The sequence below is a fragment of the Xenopus tropicalis genome, chromosome 3 (assembly GCF_000004195.4).
Source record: "Xenopus tropicalis strain Nigerian chromosome 3, UCB_Xtro_10.0, whole genome shotgun sequence".
Lineage (NCBI taxonomy): Eukaryota > Metazoa > Chordata > Amphibia > Anura > Pipidae > Xenopus > Xenopus tropicalis.
Window position 1 is genome coordinate 47359508 of NC_030679.2, and position 14408 is coordinate 47373915.

Genomic DNA, 14408 nt, shown 5'->3' on the forward strand with positions numbered 1-14408 from the left:
TGGTCTAGCCCCATTGTTTTGATTCCCAAGCCTGATGGAAGTCTACGGTTCTGCAATGACTTCCGTAAATTGAATGAGGTCTCAAAGTTTGATGCCTACCCCATGCCCAGGGTAGATGAACTTATAGAGAGGCTGGGCCCTGCTAGGTACCTCACCACTTTAGATCTCACTAAAGGTTATTGGCAGGTACCTTTAACTGACCAGGCTAAGGAGAAGACAGCCTTCTCTACCCCGGAGGGTCTTTTTCAGTATAATGTGTTACCCTTTGGTTTACATGGGGCCCCTGCAACGTTCCAAAGGTTAATGGATCGGGTCCTTAAGCCACATAGACCCTACGCCTCAGCCTATTTAGATGATGTAGTCATCTTTAGCACTGATTGGGAGTCTCACTTAGCAAAAGTGCAGGTGGTGCTAGACTCAATATGAGAAGCTGGACTTACTGCCAACCCTAAAAAGTGTGCAATAGGCATGGAAGAGGCCAAGTACTTAGGCTATGTGATTGGAAGAGGTGTAGTACAGCCTCAAATAAATAAAGTAGAGGCAATACAAAAGTGGCCCCAACCAGTGACTAAGAAGCAAGTTCGTGCTTTCCTGGGAATAGTAGGCTACTATCGCAGATTTGTGCCTAACTTTGCTTCCATTGCAGCTCCTCTAACAGACCTTACAAAAGGGAACAACTCAGTGATGATCAAGTGGTCTGCAGAGGCTGAGAAAGCTTTTATAGAGCTTAAAAATTCCCTGTGTAGACAGCCGGTACTTATAACGCCCGATTTCAAGAAAGAATTTGTGGTACAGACAGACGCCTCAGATGTAGGACTGGGAGCTGTCCTCTCCCAAGTGGTAAATGGTGAGGAACACCCAGTAGTCTATTTAAGCAGAAAGCTTACACCGGCTGAGAGGAGGTACTCCATTGTAGAAAGGGAGTGCCTGGCCATTAAGTGGGCATTGGAGGCCCTGAAGTACTATTTACTGGGTCGTAAGTTTAGGTTGATCACTGACCATGCTCCCCTTAGATGGATGTCAGAGAATAAGGAAAAGAATGCTCGAGTCACCAGATGGTTTCTGGCTCTGCAGAACTTTAAGTTTACAGTGGAGCATAGGTCAAGGCATTGCAAGGGAATGCAGATGCCCTCTCAAGTGTTTATTGTCAGGTGGCTCATTGTGCTCAGCCCTACGGGCTGAAGCAGAGGGGGGGGATATGTGATCTGGAAACAGGTAAACAGGTGGAAGGGAGATATATTTCCCCTAGGTTCATCTCCTACTCCCTCATGTATAGTGGTGCTGAGGGGGTTAATTCCCCAAAGCAATCACACCTGGGGAATAATTAGCAGGCTAGATAGGCCTGCAGTCAGAGAGTGAGGGGCTGGAGCTGAGACTGTGGATGGAATTTGCTGTGTGAGGGTCTGTGCCTGCCTGAAGCAGCTTGGAGCATTTTCTCCAAACAGAAGGACTCTCAAAAGGTACTGTGTCTCTGGGGATTTGTGTCTTTGGTTTAGCCGGCAATCCCAGTAGGGGACCGGTAATAGAGAGGGAAGCACCCTGTGTATTAGTTAGAGCCCAAGTGTGGCAAGGGTTTTGTTTACTTTTGTTTTGCTTATGTTCCTGCTGGATACCAGTCAGTCACTGTACACAATAAAATGGACTGTATTCACCTAAAGGACTGTCTGTATGTCTGATCTCGCTTACACAAGATATACAGTAACATTTATGAAACCTAATGGAAAACATGTAGATTGTGTTCTCCTTTTGTACTGAGGTCATTATGTTCTAAATATCTGTTCAAAATATCAGCCCATGAAGGGAAAGATAACAGCTTTGCATGACTGCAGCTGTGCTACACTAATGCATGTCCAACCATTCCAACTAAAGAAAGTCAATAAATACAATAATAATGACTGCCAACGTAACCATCCCTGTCAGGTATTAGTGGTAACTGAAGAGGAGCAAAAGAAAAGGAACATTGTAAAGGAAAATAAAACTGCAGGGAAGAATAATAGGGTTTGTGGAAAAAGATAAATAATAGAGGGGGTACCAAACAATCTAGGGTAATGAAACCTAAAATGCTGATGACAAAAACATTGTTATGTTATGATGTTAGGGAGTAAGCCAAGGGAGACATTACAAACCATTTCATACTACCAGAAATGCGTAGTGTGATACTGCTTGAATGCAGACATCTTAATGATAAAACAAAAGAGGGGCCATAGTGCAGACACTATAGACTCCTTCTAAATCCCCTAATGCTTTTCTCTGTAACAGGCCCAGAACAGTTTCATACCGGGAAATAACAGTTCTAGAAATGTATAAAAAATCTTTTGCAAATGGCACAAGAAGAGATTTTACCCACTGTTCCTAGTACCACAAATATACAGGACAAAACCAACTGAAATCATCCTCACCTCTATTAGAACCTCTCCAAAAGCACTAGAAACAGCACTTGTTACATGATTCTCACCTGAAAATGCAAGTGATTCTCATAGGATCCAGTGCACAAAACAACCCAATAACAACCCAAAATCTCACCATTTGACATTGCTTTTAAGAGTTGTTAACCCTCTATGAATAAAGAAGTTCTTGCTAGTCACTGAGTATTAGTTCTTTTACTTCGTCTTTTACATTTTAGAAGTGTGATACCTAACACCAATATTGGAGCATTTGGAGCATTTACATGCTTTGTTGCATCCACTTGTCACTTGATCCTAATCCTACAGATGACAGACCACTAGTTGGTCAGCCATCAGGGGGGTGCAAAGCTGTAGAGGACCCTGAAAGACAATACTTAGTACTGATTAGTATGTATGACACAGGAGCCTCCTGTCAGGAGGCCTACAAGTTTCAGCTGTATGGGGCTCAGGTGTAAAAATGAGTTTCTGATAGTAGCCCTACCAACTACACACCAGTGTGGTGCACACAAAAGTTATGAGATAATGGAATGACAAAGCTACGCAATGGCACTATAAAACAATGTAGTGTCATGTTTTAGAAAACAAAACCAGCTTTTCCCTCTTATACTACTCTGGGGATTCTGTCAACTGAAAATTACAAGATTTGTTTTTAGAAGGTAAATAGATCAAGCACTAATATGCACAGTGGTGTAATTTGTGGTTTCTGGGTCCATCAAATCCTTTGGGAAGATAATCTGTTTCTCAGGTATTTCTAAGACTGAACATCTATCAGGACCTCACAGGATTTCTTTTTCATCTAGGGCCCCTAACACCAGCTGCGACTGCTGCATCTATTGCTGCATCCCTGAATATGACTAATCTTACTTATCTCAGTATATTCTGAATTAATAATCTAGTCTACTTTAATTTGTTGCTTGAAAACTGTGCTGAAAATTTGTTCTGCTGGTAAATTACTGAGAACAACCAAGGTTCCATTACATACAATATCCTGCCTAAGCATTGCATTTTATGTTCAACTCACTAACATTCAATTCGGGAAATACAGCCCCAACTACATTACAGCACAAAACAAGCAGAAGGTTCCTAATTTCTGCCGTATACGGAGAAGATAAAGCATTCAACCAGTTTTGAATTTGTTGCCCCCATGTGGCATGATTTAAAAACGGCTGATAAATGCAGAGAAATCACTCTATTTCTGCATTCTTGATCTGATGTGATCTTATCCTGCATATGTAAATATAAATTCATGAAAGAGTGATCAGTATATTATCCTCTACATCAGTGTTTTTCAACCTTTTTTGGGCAAAGGCACACTTGTTTCATGAAAAAAATCACGAGGCACACCACCATTAGAAAATGTTAAAAAATTTAACTCTGTGCCTATATTGACTATATATAAAGTAATTCTCTTGAATAGGAATCAAATAAACACAAAGAAAGTATTTTATAATTACTTTATTATGAAATATTAAGTAAACAAAATAGTGAAAAATTTTCTCCACAAACCCACCCCCCCCACTGATTTTTTTTTTTTTTTTTTTTATACACACAAAAATTTTATATTATATATATATATATTATTATTAATTGTTTTCTTACATGTCAGGCTGTCTTGGGGTGCGGCATCCAGGGGTGTCCCGGGATTGTCCTCCAGTGGGGAGTAGGGCGGCTGTGCATGGGCCTGGCCCCTGGTGGATCTGGTCTGTCGGGGCAGGGCCTGGGCAGTTGCTCCCCCCGGTCGGGTTGTGCCAGGGCAGGATAGTGCTGCCTCTCCTCTCTGGTTGCTCCGCCCTCCTGGATCCGATGCCGGATGACGTCACAGGCAGTGACGATTTCCGGGCATCAGGGAGCCAGGAAGTGGAAGGTGTCCCAGAGGGGACCGCACCTACGGCACACCGCGGAACAGCGGTTGAAAAACGCTGCTCTACATATATATTTATTATTGTAGTGACTACCCCCCTCCCCTAAATGATTAGAGATGTATAAATCATATATTGACTCATACATTATTACCAATGTCTGTACTGGAATGTGCTCAGCTTCAATAGGCAGGCACAGGGAGTGAATGTGTGATTGAAAAATATGGTAGCGCTTAGAGGGAAATTTGGGGTGACCCAGTGTAGGAACTGGGGTTTCTGAACAGCTTGTTTCCTTCCAATGAGTCTGCCATTCCTTCTGTTCTAAGAGATACAGAGTGGATATCCTACATTTAAGCACTTTCTAGGCAAAATCTGCCTGTCACCACCTAGTGCATGACCTCATTCAGTCACTTCTCTTGGTGTAGACCTAGAACCAGTGCCACTTAGGAAATTGAGAGTGTTTCTTTGAAAGGAAGTAAAAACAATTACATTATTCATTTTTTAAAAATACATATTTATTAAAATAAGTTGTCTCAGAGTTGATATTGAAATATATTGAATATATTGTCAGAGAATGTAAATCTAAACCTGCAATAATACAGTCATTAGAAACAGCGTGACACAATTCAAATTTCAGATTTAGTTGAACGTATACCTTTGATACATGTGCTTTCCCACTGAATTGTATTGTTTACGTAAGAGAGAAGACAAGTCAGAAAATATGACTTTGACTCACTTGCCAAGAATAACCTTTATAGCACAGGTCTGGTAGTTAAAAGGAAACTAGTCCTTGATGTTGTACACTGGGTAATCATTTTCTTATTGGGTTTAGGCAGCATTTGTAATGCATTGCTGCCTCACAATACTCAAAACAGGCAGTTTAACTAGCTCTGGATAAATCTGATTTCTTAATTAGATAGATTTCTGTCTAGGTCTGCCCTAGGCACTCTCTGCCCGCTATTGGTGCATGCACGTAGACTATTGCTTGTGATAGGGATGTTAGACCTATACAGCACTGTGGAATATGTTGCCACTATAAAAAAGGGCATGGCCGGTCCCTACTCTCACTGTGCTGAGGCTGGCTTGTTGACCCCTTGATTGATATTTAACTGTGGGGCCACACTGCCATGGTGGTGTCTTATGCTTAAAACTGCTGCAGTCTGTGTCTCAGCCAAACTCAGCTTCATTTATATGGCTTTCTGCACGGCTGCATGAATGAATCAGTGTGGGCAGTATTGTAGATTAAGTAAGCAGTCATGTGTAAAAAGCCAGAGATTGGAAGAGAGGGGGAAGGCTACAATCAGCCTAAGGCAAAAGCTATCTTTTAATACTTTAAAGCAACCTACTTTTTTCTCTTCAAAGGAAAGAAGGAGATTATACTGTATTTAGGCTGTAATAATACTTATTCTCAATGACTTATATAAATACAGTATTGATGCTGCACCCTGCACTGTGTATCAGTGACCTGTAATCAAAAGTTTGAGTTTTGTGTGACTTTTATTTTCTTTAATATGACCACCTTCCCAGCCATTGTAGAAGTCCATACTCTCAGCCTTTATAATGTAACAGTGATGGAATATAATGGGACATATTTATTTAAAAAAATTACACCAATAATGCACGAAAAGTTTTGCTCAGAGAAAGTGTTTTTTATAAAGTGCCCGGATCACAAAATGTTTGCCAAAATGTTACAGTATTTTTCCTATATCTGTGACATTACACATTTGCTTTTGCTGTCTAGCACATTTTTACACCCGGCGGTTTTTAGACCTCAAATTAGTTGTATGCAAGAAGTCCATGTAAGACTTATCTATCTATCTATCTATCTATCTATCTATCTATCTATCTATCTATCTATCTATCTATCTATCACAGTGCTTTCCCCTGTGGCCCCCCACCTGTCTGGCTGCTTTGATGGCTTACCTTTGAGTAAGCATTAATTGGTATCAGTACTGAGATTAACTGGCCCCCTGCATGGTTCTCACCTCAGATTCAGGCTGTAATCCCTCTGTATTGTTTAAAAATGTAATCCCCTGTGTTTTTCACACCTTTTAATACCTGCATTGTTCACCCCCTGCAGTGTTCACACCTCAGGCTCAGACTGTAATCACTCCCATTGTTCACTTCTTCACACCTCAGACATAGGTACAGTAGGCAGAGTGTGGCACATACAGCCAGCATAAGGCAGGTAGAGTATGGCACACACAGGCAGCATAGGTCAGGGAGGGTATGGCACACACAGGAAGGGTAGGGCAGGCAGAGTATGGCACACACAGGCAGGGTAGGGCAGGCAGAGTATGGCACACAGAGGCAGCATAGGGAAGGCAGAGTATGGCACACACAGGCAGGGTAGGGCAGGCAGAGTATGGCACACACAGGCAGGGTAGGACAGGCAGAGTATGGCACACACAGACAGCATAGGACAGGCAGAGTGCTGCCTGTGTGTGCCATACTCTGCTTGCCCTATGCTGCTTGTGGGAGGTGAACCTGGCAGGGGTTTGTTGTGGGAGTTTGTTAGCAGTTGTAAATAGCCATTAAATGGTTCCTAAGGTGTGTAATTATGTACTGGGGGTTGCTCTGCTATCCACAGGGGAGGAGGAGGCATATGGAATTTAAGGGTATATCTTAATATGACATAATTCTTTCACATATGAATGATGGTTGATATCCCCACAGTAAGGACCAAGCATTTGGGATTTTGCTGTGCTACCACCATTGTGATAAAATAGGTGTGGTTTGAAGTGGGTGTGGTTTTAAAAAGGGGAGTGGTCAAAACTGGCTTCCATTAGCAGCCCTCCACCATGTATGCTAGAGAAATCCCGGCCCTCTGCACCGTAGAAGTTGGACAGCACTGATCTATCATATATAAAGCATATATATCTAACCTGTAATCCTGCAGTTCCCAGCATGCAGCAGCAGGGAGAATCTTTTTCAGTTTAAAAACAGCTGGAGGGCTGCATGTTGGGCATCCTTAATGTGTAAATAGAAAACATTTAACATTATGTATGCCTTTTATAGTTATCACAGCAATTCTTTTCTTATTGCCCTCTGGAGCAATTTCCCTCTCAGCCCTACTCTTAAACCAGCACTGAGTGTATGTTCTTATTATCTAGAAGGATTTTTGTATTGAAAAAGAAACTTATTTTCAAAGGAAGAGTTACAATTTACTGTGTACCCATTTCTCCCCCTGCAGTGAATCCAGCTGTCTGTCTTTAAGTGTGAGAGAGCAGCCATGAAAAATATATAGCTCTTGGGTGAGCAGACCAAAAAGAGCACAACAGCAAAAAGCAAACAGCTATTTCTTTGGGTAGAGTGTTTTGTTTTTTTCTGTGCTCCAACACAGTTGCCAGAAACATTTACTGCTATATATGCCAGATGGGCCGTGCCTAATAAGAACCCAATGTTTCAGAATATAATTATGCCCAAAGCCATTGAATAATATCACTTCACAGGCTGAAAGGAGATAGAAACAGAAGTCACCAAGAGAGGGCACTACAAGCACTGTATAGCAACTAGCAGGGCTGCTAGGGCTTTTTTTAATACAATAAACCTGGTAGTAGCAAAAATTGGTTTAAAAATGCCAATTATTTAATATAGCAAAAGCTTTTATAGAGACATGTGATTTGAAAAATAGCTAGGTATTGGGGCAGCCACAGTACATGAAAATGGTTTCATCAGAAAAGAGACAACCAGACTTGAAGAAACCTTTGCAAAAAGGTTCGGGTAGCACAAGTTTGTAAGTTTTTGTAAGGTTTCAGACTGTCAGCAGGTTTAAAATAACATTGACTGATAATTATTTATGTCGCATGTCTGTGGCTTGAGGGAATTCCAGTCTCACAGTGTGATAAAACCAGCACTAAGGTGACCATACACGGGCCAATAAAAGCTGCAGACGGGCTAAGTCGGTAGCTTATTGGCCCGTGTATATGGCCCTCAGATGGGTCTGCCTTACTACTATCTAGCTGAATATCAGGCAGGGTTAGAAATCTCGTCAGGGCAAAGGAGTTCATCGGTGCATTGATGTGGTCCTCATGCTGCATCCCGTGATCCAGTTGTTCAGGCTGAGGGCTGAATGATTAGATCAATCCAAAATTGCTCTCCTCGAGGTGGGCATATTGGGGAAAGATTCACCACATATTACCACTGATGCATAAATTCACTGAACTGTGCACAATGGGGAACTATATCAGAATCTACAGCTACAAATCTGCTCTGTTCTCCTATAATACCACCCTTCACCAAGCTAAACAAACCTACTTCACTGCACTCATTAACTCCCTCTCTAAAAAACCTGCACAACTCTTCCCTACCTTTAACTCTCTGCTGTCCGTTTCTCCACCCCATGTGCTTCAGTCACTGCTCAAGTTATTGCAGAGCACTTTAAAAATAAAATTGACACCATCAGAAGTGACATTGCACAACGTAATCCCCATAACCATTTACCTCCCTCCCTACATACTACCCAGTCCCTCCTTGGCTCCTTCTCCCCAGTGACTGAAGAGGAAGTCTCATCTTATCTCTCGGATCGATCCTTCAGTGCCTCTTACAATGGAGCATCATCTTCTCCCTTGCCTCTTTCTGTTGGGGTTCCTCAAGGCTCTGTCCTGGGCCCCTTACTATTTTACCTCTATTCCTCCTCACTTGGCAAATAAATCAATTCTTTTGGCTTTCAGTACCACCTCTATGCTAATGATGCTCAGATCTATCTTTCCTCTCCTGATCTCAAACCAGAGCTTCTAACTCTTGTCTCTTACTGCCTGTCCACTATCTCCACTTGGATGTCCCAACGTTACCTTAAATTAAACCTCTCTAAGACTGAATTGGTTCTCTTTCCCCCATCCAACACCCACATTGTTCCCGAGGTATCTATAACGGTTAACAATTCTACCATCACCCCATCTTCCCAGGCCTTGGGGTTATCCTTGATTCTGCCCTGCGTTCATTCCTCATATTCAGTCACTTATCAAATCATGTCACTTTCACCTAAGAAATATTTCCAAAATATAATCATTATCACCCAAGATGCTGCCGAAATTCTTATTCACTCTCTTATAATATCTCGCCTGGACTACTGTAACTCCCTATTAATTGGCCAAAGACTGTCCCCTCTCCAGTCCATAATGAATACTGCTGCCAGGCTCATACACCCCTCCATAACCGCTCCTCCGCTGCCATGCCACTCTGACAATCTCTGCACTGGCTTCCCCTTCCATCCAGGATAAAATTCAAACTAATGACTCTCACATTCAAAGCAATTCCTAACTCTGCCCCACCCTACATCTCTGAACTCATCTCTAGGTACCATCCAACCCGCTTGTTAGGTTCCTCTGCTGACCTGCTCCTCAACACCTCCCTCATTCCCTCCTCGCATTCAAAACTTTGCAAGGGCTGCCCCCCTTCTCTGGAACTTGCTCCCACAATCTGTCAGACTTTCTCCCAATCTCCCTGCCATCAAAAGATCTCTAAAAAAGCATTTTTTTAGAGAAGCTTACCCTAATCTAGTTTAACATAACCTCAGTGTGCCACTAAAAGCAATAACCTGTGCCACATCTCTCACAACTCTGTCACGCCCATTCCCACACCTTGTGTCTCAACCCTTTCTCCTTGTAGATTGTAAGCTCTTTTGGGCAGGGCTCTCTTCCCCTCTTGTATCGGTTATTGATTGCTATATGTTACTCTGTATGTCCAAGGTATGAAACCCACTTATTGTACAGCGCTGCGGAATATGTTGGCGCTTTATAAATAAATGTTAATAATAATAATATTAAAGGAATACTGTCACAGTATTTTTTTTTCAAAACTCATCAGTTAAAAGAGCTTCTCCAGAAAAATCCAATTCAATTTTGAAATTTCATGAGACCTGTGCTCTGATAAACTTCAGTCACACTTTACTGCTCAGCTGCAAGTTGGAGTGATATCACCCGCCTCATAGCAGCTGATCAGCAGAACAGTGGGAAAGTATCAAGATAGCAGCTCCCAGTAGATATCAGAATAGCACTCAATAGTAAGTCAGACTTGGGACTCCTCCAGTTACATTGGAGTAGGAGAAACAATAGGTTACCTGAAAGCAGTTCTAATGTGTAGCGCTGGCTCCTTCTGAAAGCTCAGACTCGGGCACAATGCACTGAGATGGCTGCCTACACACCTATATTACAACTAAAAAAAAAATACATTTGTTGGTTCAAAAATAAAATTTTAAATGGTAGAGTAAATTATTTGCTATGTAAACAGTGTAATTTAGAAATGAAAAATACACCATAAAAATCACAACAGAACAGTGCACTAACCCATAGCAACCAATCAGAGATTTGCTTTCAGCATTTACCTGAAGGAGACTGATCAAAGCTGGTTGCTGATTTGTTGCTATTGGCAACTGCACTGGGACCTGGGGGGGTACCTTTTGTTTTCCAGCTCTGTGAGATCGTGTCATGTGGCAATATGAATGAAACCTTGCATAGCAAGGTAGGTTGTAGTAGCCCCACAATACATTTGTATGTCAAATACATTGGTCCTGTTTTCGCCTTCCAAGCCCTCAGTACCCACCTCCCCCTTCTTCCATTCCTCTGACAAAGAATTGTTTTTATTGAACAAAGAAATCCAACATCCGCTGCAATAACCCTGTCTTTGTACTTGCTTTTGATAGCTGGGATCATTTTGTACATTTGGAAACTAGTAACACACATGCTGCCATGGTAACTGTGAGTCACATATTATATTTTGTAAGTCACGTAGAGCAGATTTTAAGCAAATGACTTTACAAAGTAACCCACACTGTAAAATGAATATGAAATATTCAAATAGATCACAAAAGTATTGTATAATTTGTGTTTATATATTACAGTTACCTCTTACAGTAATGTGTACATTATGTGCCTTTCCTGCCCAGACCACCTTTTAGCTGCTAGTTCTGAAAAACTCTGTGAAATCACACAGCACAGTGGACAGATGTTTGCTGATTGGCCTCCACTGCTGATTGGCCTCCACTGGCCACCGTCTGCAGAGCCATCGCATGAACAATATTTCACTTTATCTGGGGCTCATAGAAGCAGTCAGTGTAAATGACACTGTCACAATGAATAAAAAATAAACAAGGAGCACTCACAAAGGTGTAAAAAGTGTTTCTTAAAACGCCATCCCTGCCAAGGAGCTTCTTGCAAGTTCATCCTCTAGGCATTGACATTCGCAGACAAGAATTTCGGATTTCAGATCTATGTTCTGCTCTTTTCTTTTTCCACTCAGATGTACATGGAATGGAGGGACAGCTCCTATTCCTAGGTTGATTATCGGCCTGCGGCACTAACATAGGTGGAGGGTGACTTTTTTGTTTGGGGAGGCTAAATGCCATTGTCATGCCCACAAAAATTTAATCAATATGCTGTCAAGAGATATACGGAATGTACAGGTATTTGCTCTTATTCTGGAAGGAGGACAGTGCGTAACTAAAAGCAGCGGGTTTACATCCAGATGTTTACAAAAATCAGACTTAGATTTTATATTTAGAGTTTTGGGAACAGTGACTCAAAGCAATACTAATGACCCTGAATACAACAGGTAACAGAATATAAGTCTACTGCACAGGCCGATATTCTTCACCTACACTATGGAAGTACTGATTTGGTCTGGGTGAAGGCACACATGTTGTAATTGTGTCCGAAACGGAATACTTGAGCAGTTTCAGAAATACACTGCATGTACTTTCAACTGGGTGGATTCAATGTTTGCGGGTGCAGGCACATCTCTCAGCAACAGATGGGATTCTTAGCCTGCACTTATCTGCATGATGAGAATCTTCTCCGTGTAACAGTAGTCTAAAGGCAGGAACAGGCGAAGCATATATCCGCTACTCTCAGCCCTTTTCTGCCTGGCTGAGAGAAGCGGATCCGCTTCCGTACGCCGCTCTGTGGATATATACTTCGTCTGTTCCGAGGCCACCAAGCGAGCAGATCTTCTCCCGATATCCCCACCTACAGGTGGGCGATATCGGGCGAATTCAAGCTAATTCCGTCGCTTGTCCCTGGGGCCAAACAATCAAATTAGAATGACGGTAATAGGTGTAGTTGGTTTGGGGTCACTGCATCAACGAGCCCATGTGGTTCCCGATCTGACTAAATTTTTTAACCTGCCCGATCGATATCTGCCAGATTTCGGTCGGGCAGGCCCGTCATTAGTGCCCCTACACGGGCCAATAAGCTGCCGAATCAGTTTAAGGACTGATATCGGCAGCTAGAATTGGCCCGTGTATGGGCACCTTCAGGCTTGTGCCGTCCTTCAGTCTAGTGCCGCATGGAGCTGCAATTTTCCACAGCCTGATAATCAGCCCAAATGGTGGCACCAACCTGCTAAGTTGCTTTTTCATCCAAAAACACAACAGTTTGCATCTCTCTGCAGATAACTGCCGTGTCTGCCTGCACCTGGCCAGAGACAATGCTTCCAGGAGCAGGCAACTTAGCAGGCTGGTGCTAGCAGATGTTACAATAGTTTAAATAGTAAGGGAGCACCAACTTGAGGGAATCAAGGCAAATTCATTGAAACCAAAGATAATCTACAAGCTGATCAACACAAAAGATGTGTTGGAGTTAATTCCAAGGTTCTCAGCTAACAGAGAAAAGTCTGTTTGGGACAATGTTTCGGACACAAGGACATTGTCTGCATGGCTATCCAAGGTGGACTAACCCATAGCACCTTCATCCATGCGCTTAAAGGCAAACTATGCTAGAAATGCTGTAAATTATGTTTTGTGCTTTTGTACCAGCACAAGGCAACCACAGCCCTTTAGCAGGGAAGATCTGTGTCCCCAGAGATGCCCCAGTAGCTCCCCATCTTCTTCTCTGCTGATTCACTGCACATGCTCTGTGCTGCTGTCAGTTACTGAGTTTAAGGACCGACTCACAATATACTGTATATATAGAATATAAATGTCAAGCATAATGCTGATTAGAATGAATTAGTTGTTATGTAAAAGTGTAATTTAGAAATAAAATACACCACAAAAATAATGATTGAATCCCAGCACTGTAGCACTTCTTATGCTATATATATGCGCAACTTTAAATTACATATTTTTTTACATTCTTCTTATTCACATCCTCAGAATACATATTATATTAGTCTGTAATTATATTATATGAAAGGCCAGGGGTATCTTTGCGGGCTTAGATTTAATTTACTTGTCTATCTGCACTTTAGAGTACCTGGTACTAGAAGAAGCACATGGCAAATATGAAGTGCCTTATTAGGGTTGTAATTACTGTACAAACTTAATAACTGCATGTTATTTATTGTATATACCTAGTTATTATTATCCTTACACTGTATTCACACATTCACTTAACACTAGTACCAAACTGGGTGCTTGTATATACTGTAGATAAGCTTTATTTTGCTGTGGGCTTATCCTATCTTTACAGTTGTAAATATTTGTTACTAAAGGAATGAATTTGTCTTTTGTTAACGTATAATATATTTGTTGCAGATTTATTTTTCAGGCTATACATTGCATTCTTATATTAATCAGTCCCTGTCTATAAGCTCATTCACCTGTGTAGTAGCTGCATTTCGCTGTTTGTCGTGGCTGCCTCACATTTGCTGCTGGTTTGTAACTTTGTACAGAAACACCCTATTGCTCCTGGTCAATCAATATGTCTGCTGTTTTCAGTAAAAAGATAGCAAAGCTGAGAATGACTTGTTACAGGGTGACTTATACCTTGAATAGTTTTACACAACCATTTGAAACATGACCCTCTGTATTTTGGAATTTTCTGGATAATGGTTTTCCGTATAACAGATCCTATATCTGTAATAATATAATAGTACCTTGAACTAGATCCCAGCTAAGATAAAATTAATCATTATATAACAGATTTAAGGTGTTGTGAAACTGAATGTGAGCACAATATGTTTTAAAGTTTTTTATATAAAACGGTATTACACTATTTGGATTCTTGTATATCCTTATATTGGAGCCTGAGGACGTACAGACTGTAAAGAGCGCTTGATTGATTACCACAGGCAATACCTTTAACCATTGGTTTGTAAGTAGGCATTTCTGCTGAATGGTGGAGGTTTCAGATTGTATACAAGTATACAAGTATACAAGTATAGTACTACAGCATTCATCTAAAGAACATTTGAGTCTAAAAGTTAT

At 41.5% G+C, this 14408-nt stretch overlaps 1 protein-coding gene across 1 annotated transcript in view; it reads left to right on the forward strand.

The window, feature by feature from the left end:
* The first annotated feature begins 1363 nt into the window (after positions 1–1363).
* The window catches only part of gprin1 (G protein regulated inducer of neurite outgrowth 1), a 47182-nt gene continuing 34137 nt past the window's right edge, over positions 1364–14408 (forward strand). The window contains exon 1 of the mRNA XM_031898845.1: positions 1364–1460. The gene's annotated coding sequence lies outside the window, so the exon portion shown is untranslated. The remainder of the gene's footprint in view (positions 1461–14408) is intronic.